The sequence below is a fragment of the Bombyx mandarina genome, chromosome 19 (assembly GCF_030267445.1).
Source record: "Bombyx mandarina strain Sakado chromosome 19, ASM3026744v2".
In the NCBI taxonomy this organism is placed as follows: Eukaryota; Metazoa; Arthropoda; class Insecta; order Lepidoptera; family Bombycidae; genus Bombyx; species Bombyx mandarina.
The window spans coordinates 3,072,791-3,079,125 of record NC_143225.1 but is presented as its reverse complement, the minus strand read 5'-3'; the positions used below and the strand labels follow the sequence as shown (position 1 = coordinate 3,079,125).

General features: G+C 36.2%; 1 protein-coding gene across 12 annotated transcripts in view; it reads left to right on the top strand.

The window, feature by feature from the left end:
- Trpm (transient receptor potential cation channel, subfamily M) overlaps positions 1–6,335 on the top strand; it is a 274,349-nt gene that overhangs the window by 970 nt on the left and 267,044 nt on the right. The window lies entirely within an intron of this gene.

Here is a 6,335-nt window from a genome sequence, read left to right as displayed (position 1 = left end):
ATCCATTTAATGATTTTTATTTATTTATGAGAACAGTATAAACTAAATTCTAATGTAGTTAGAACATGTTATACAGATATTAGCTACATATATTATAGTTATATAACAGTTTTAGTAGGTATGCGATTGCCGCCCGACTCAAATAATCCATATTAAGTAATGTATGTATGTAGAACTTGATTAAAATAACTTGATTAATAATGCGATGTACTAAGCTAATTACTCATTTTCATTTAAAAATTTAAAAACTAATCATGATATCACATCCTCGACAAGCACTTTTTAGTTTTGTCTGCAAACATGTTGATATTCTGACCAATCGTGTGCCAAGGCTAAACTTTACGCGGTATCTGAACCAAATTTATTAGATTTTAGTGATATGAAATTTAATTTAAAATAAAACTTTCTGGTACAGTCAGTAATGCTTAGCGTTTGAAACGGCGAAACTTCTGGAAATTAAAATTACCGATTGTTTTCCGATTTGTGTGAATTCTTGCGTTGAATTATTTCTTTATTTAATTCGTTTTGCAATCCTGACCATGATATTCTCTAGATTAGATGGACCTTTTCTGTATTATTGCAGAGAGGTCCACAAAATTTTCTCGTAATGCAGCTATTGCAATCGTATGTGGTATGTATGTCGTTGTTTTCTTTTATTACTGTGTCCTTACTAACTTATTTTTAAGAAATAACTGTTACTAACATTTATATGGATCATTATCTGAAATAAAGAATTTAATAATAATAATAATACGAATACCTTTTTTTTTCTGTGACGACAAAAACCGCATCGCAAGTGCTTATAGAACTCCAGGCGTTGTATGAATTTTGTTTATTACACGAAGTGCTTTTCAGTTGAAACTCGGCACTGCATTCAGTACATTCGATTATTTAGCGTCACACGTTCCGACTTTTAATTTTTGTGAAGCGTTTTGTTGACCGGCGCATCTGCAAATGCTGCGGTGTTTGGTCTCGTCTAATCTCTCGTCTGCCGTGAAGCAGTAATGCGTTTCGGTTTGAAGGGTGGGGTAGCCGTTGTAACTATACTGAGATTTTAGAACTTGTATCTCAAGGTGGGTGGCGCGTCTCCGTTGTAGATGTCTATGGGCTCCAGTAACCACTTAACATCAGGTGGGCTGTGAGCTCGTCCACCCATCTACGCAATAAAAAAAAAATAAAAAAAAATCTCGTCACCTATGCTTGCAATTTACAATTCGCACAAAGCATCCATTGCAGTTTTAACTGCTTGGAGGATATGTTTTTTGCGTTCAAATTATGTGCAGTCACAATTTTTTTTTTATCGGTCCTCTCAACATCTTCGAATCAAGATCATTTAGCATTACGATGATAAATGTAAAAACAGAATTATAATTTAAAAACTTTAATAAAATCCCAATAAAATTTTTGTGACGCTTTTCGTGTTGTGCCTTTTAATAATACTTAAATATGCGTATATTTAATTTTGGGGCTTATAGAACAAAAACATACTAATTTTACTAAAAAAAGTATTTGTAAGTATCGCCGATTCCAGACGTTCGTCTTCTTATTTAAAAAAAAAAAAATCACAATTGGCTTCTTGTGATGCCATTGTTGCCAGTGTCGAGCTTATAAAAATATTCAATAAAGAAATACATATTCTATTACGTCAAAAATATAGAGCGAAATGAGATGAAGCTGGGATGAAATTAAATGAAATGAGATGCGATGGAATGAAATAGAGGCTTAGTGGTTATTTACTGAGAGCAGAGTGAACTTTTTGGCAGAACCCGAGAAGCTAAGTCTAGCGGCTTTGTTTAATTTTTCCACACCTGTGCACTCTCACAGATGCTAAACGGGTAATAAGCCTCCGTTGATACAAGCTTAAAACTTAAGAAACACTAAATTAACAAATTTTATATAACAATTCACACAACTTCGTTTCCCGCCTTTTCTCGCCAAAAAGTTCCATTGTAAAGTAGTTGATACGACTTCTTTGACAGATAAATGTTTGACAGTATTGACATATGTCAAATGCTATAAAAAGGCTTCGTACACATTAGTGATTCATAACATAACCACTCTGCAAGGGTAATTTTCCGTGCTACCAAGTTTTAGAATTGTAATGTAAAAGTTATTTTATTTTATTTTATTACGAGTAAAGTTTCAATTAAAGAAATATTCTGTAGATGTGTTGAAATATTAAACAATATAATTTAACAGGAAAATGAAAAAACCATTTAAACTGAATTAGTTTTTTTTATTGCTTCCGTTGGTGGACGAGCTCACAGCCCATTTGGTGTTAAGTGGTTACTGGAGCTCATATACATCCACAACGTAAATGCGTCAACCACCTTGAGATATAAGTTCTAAGGTCTCAAGTACAGTTACAACGGCTGTCCCACCCTTCAAACCGAAACGCATTACTGCTTCACGGCAGAAATAGGCAATGTTAGATATTCATTGAAATAAAAGGAACATAGCACACGGCATGCAATACCGAGGCGTCTCCGATATTACCCTATAGAATTAGCAATCGATTTGTCTTAACCTCATAAAATTGCATCTGCTAGTAAATACCAATAGCTACCCTATTTCTGCCACAAAGGAATCACGAGGAGTAGCCTGATTTCTTGATACGTATGAGAAGTTGGACTCATGAAGTCGGACACTGGCGTCCACTTCCATAAATAGGAATCAGAAAACGTCGACTACACTGTATTTACATATGTATATAACTGAGTAATTGTCGTTATAAATAGCCCGGCCCTAAAGGTCGATTCATTTATCAAGTATGGACGAGAGCGCATCAACACGAAGGGTCACTTAGTCTTATCAACGCCGCATTGATAATGAAACGGCTAATAGTCGGCCATTCGTATGTTACCTTGTGTGCGCGTAATGTTTTTTTGTCGCCGCATGTCGCCAAATGCTGTCAATACGCATGGTTCAGATTTGTTTTAAATAGGCCTCTGTAAATGGCGGTTTAGGGTAATTAAAGAAAATAATAAAGTAATATTAAAGACGCATTTTTTTTATGAAGTAACAGTTAAATTCGTCTATTTCTTTTTTATCCTGTTGAAACTGATCTAAATTAGAGAAGGTTATTGTCTTGTAGGTAGGCGAGCTCACGGGCTCAACCTGAGAGAATTTGTTAACACTAGCCCTAGTTAGTGAGAACTAGCAAGAACAGTGCCTCGCAGAATCTATCACGGCATACATCCGAATCGCGACCCACAGAGAAGATCCGGCGAGAAACTCAACGGTTTAATAAAATTGCGTCAATAATCAACAACAAAATGTAATACCATCAGACATATAACGTCTGATCTGCTCTTAATAATATCGTATATAAACGGATTCTATTGTTGAGTTTTCATGTGGTTTAGATGTATTTCAGATTCAAGGAACGATTGCGTAACAAGCTATATTACAAAAGTCCCTTTTAATAAAATACCTCTCCATTCTGGTCATATCTCTTTTTTTATTGATTAGATCGGCGAACGTTTCACGGTCGCCTTGGTGTTATTTATTGTGTAAATTGTGGTGTAAATTGTTACCCGAGCCCATTAGTGTCACAATGTAAGTGACGCCAGCCATCTTGGGGCAAGCATTTTTCACTGGTGGTCGGACCTCTTGACTTTGCGAGCATCTGCCCTAGCAAGCGCGGTGCTTCGCTGAATCTACCACGGATCGGAATCAGTTGACACGTTAACTGCCACTGAAGTAATTATATCGATTTCTGTCACTAAAGCGCCTGGATAAGTCTTTCAGGTTGTGAGATCCGTGAGCTCGTGTACGAGTCAAGTGAAGCCCGAATAGCCCCTAGATGCTACCGAAAATTAGTCAGGGAAGAAAATTTTGAATTAATTTGATTTTTTCTTTCTTTGTCTTTGTCTTTGAAACCTTGTTGATTTATAGATCTGTTTTTTATTTATCTTGCCCAAAAAAATACAAAAATATAAAAGAGATTGGTAGTATCATAATTATCGCTTTTAGTGTTATAATTTTTGCATATCTCCTTAAAAGTCGCAAATAAATATCGTATAACAAAAGAGTCTATCATAAATATCTACCCTGTCATAAAAAAATATGATAAATATTAATATAGTTTTATCTTCGGTCGGGCCACTATAAATTAGCAATCTTGATCGTGTATAATGTATCCTCATAGTACTTGAATATTAAGAGTATATTTTCACTGTAAACTTCTTTAATCACAGTCGATATCAAAAAGAAAATCACTAAGTAGTAGTTTTATTTTTCCAACTGGAAAGGCAAAGGTGTCATACCATACAGCCTAATCTAATATTTAATTTAAAAATTATAATATGCAGTTTATTTTTATTGCCTGTGTAGGCAGACGAGCATACGGCCCACCTGATGGTGAGTGGTTACCGCCGCCCATGGACTTCAGCAATGCCAGGGCCAGAGCCAAGCCACTGCCTACCGTTAAGTACTCTCCATAAGCCTCGTTTGAAGAAGGTCATGTCATAGCGCTCGGGAAACATCATGGAGGGGAGCTCATTCCATAGCCGGATGGTACGTGGCAGAAAAGATCTCTGGTAGCGCACTGTGGATGAACGCAGTGGCTCCAGGTAGTATGGAGAAAGTCTACTCCGGTGGCGGGCGATGCGATAGTAAAAACGAGATGATGGTATTATCTCAAACAATTCCTGAGAGTACTGGAAGTGAAATGAGATGATATGGGATGAAGTATAATGATGAAGTATATTCACAGATACTAAACAGTTAATAAACTACCGTTATTACATATTTAAACCGGGAGAAACACTGAATAGTCAAAATGAAACAAATCGCACAACTTCACTGCTGGTGTTCCCGCCAAAAAGTCGAGAAAATCACTAAATTAAAGAGCGGGAAAACGTGGCAACATATTTTTTTATAGACTATACATAAATTGAAGATAAAATCACAGATTATGCTAAACACGTTGTGAAAAGTAGCCAATTAATTGCTTGCGGTCTGAGTACGATCAATTGCTACTTTTCTAAAACTCCTGAAACATCTTTCAGAGCAAGAAAACTCAATTACGTTTATTTGTTCTTGTAATTGTGTTAGGAAACTTCCTGATTTGTTTTTCTTGTACTACTTACTATCTTCTAAATTTATAATGAAATATTATGGCAGGCTTATAATTTGTTTTAAAATTACAATAACGCGAAAGAAGAAGAGGTGATAATATTTGCCCTGGATTAGTTTTAAGTTGCAACTCGGCCGTGCAACTGGGATCTTGGTTGATTGATGTCCATTGGCGTCGGTGACCACTTACCATCAGGTGGCCCCCATGCTTATATGAATCTCAAAAGAGTAAATGCGTATCATCACTACATAGTATAAAACAAAGTCGCTTTCTCTGTCTGTCCCTATGTATGCTTAAAACTTTAAAACTACGCAACGGATTTTGATGTGGTTTTTTTTAATAGATAGAGTGATTGAAGAGGAAGGTTTATATGCATAATAACATCTATTAAATAGTGGAGAAATCAATAATAAATTACAGTTTCCCAAGCGAAGCGAGGGCGGGTCGCTATATATTATAAATGTAATATTTACTGTGAAACGTGTGACTGTGGCGCTGTTCCAAATCGGCAAAAACGTTCTATCCCTTTTTACGAAAATTGCGCGGACGGAGGAGTATGAAATTTTCCACACTTATAGAGAATATAGAGAAGAAGTGCACGATGCCAATAATTTTTAAAATTATTCATTAATAATACATTAAATCAATAAAGAAAACATTATACACACTACCATGTATTTGACGCACACACGCATTCATACTATTTATTTATTGTCAAACTTTTGTTCTTGACGTCTGTTGTCAAATTGAGAATAGATTAAGTAAATATTGTTTGTCTTTATTAATTTTTTCTATAGCGTAATAGTGCACAAACTTATAATTTCAATTAATTATAGTCGAATTTCGACTACCGGGCGACCACTAGTTCATAGAAATTTGCGTTAACTTTTACGCGATCGACCCGGTCATCGTTCTCGCTGAAGCCGAAAATTAACCCACAGCCACAGCCCACTGAGTTTCTCGCCGGATCTTCTGAGTGAGTCGCGTTTCCGATCCGGTGGTAGATTCTGCGAAGCACTGCTCTTGCTAGGGTTAGTGTTAGCAACGTCGTCGGGTTTGAGCCCCGTGAGCTCACCTACCAGATAAGGTTACATTGATAGGGTCTCTAAATCCTGATGGACTTAAGCTGATGCTTAGGTCGGAAAAAAAACGCGATTGAAAAGTTAAAAAACTAGTACTAAGAACACTGATCACACAAATGCTGGCCCTCTTGGCCTATAGTTTGGTTGCGAATTCCTATGGCACTTAAGCCTTG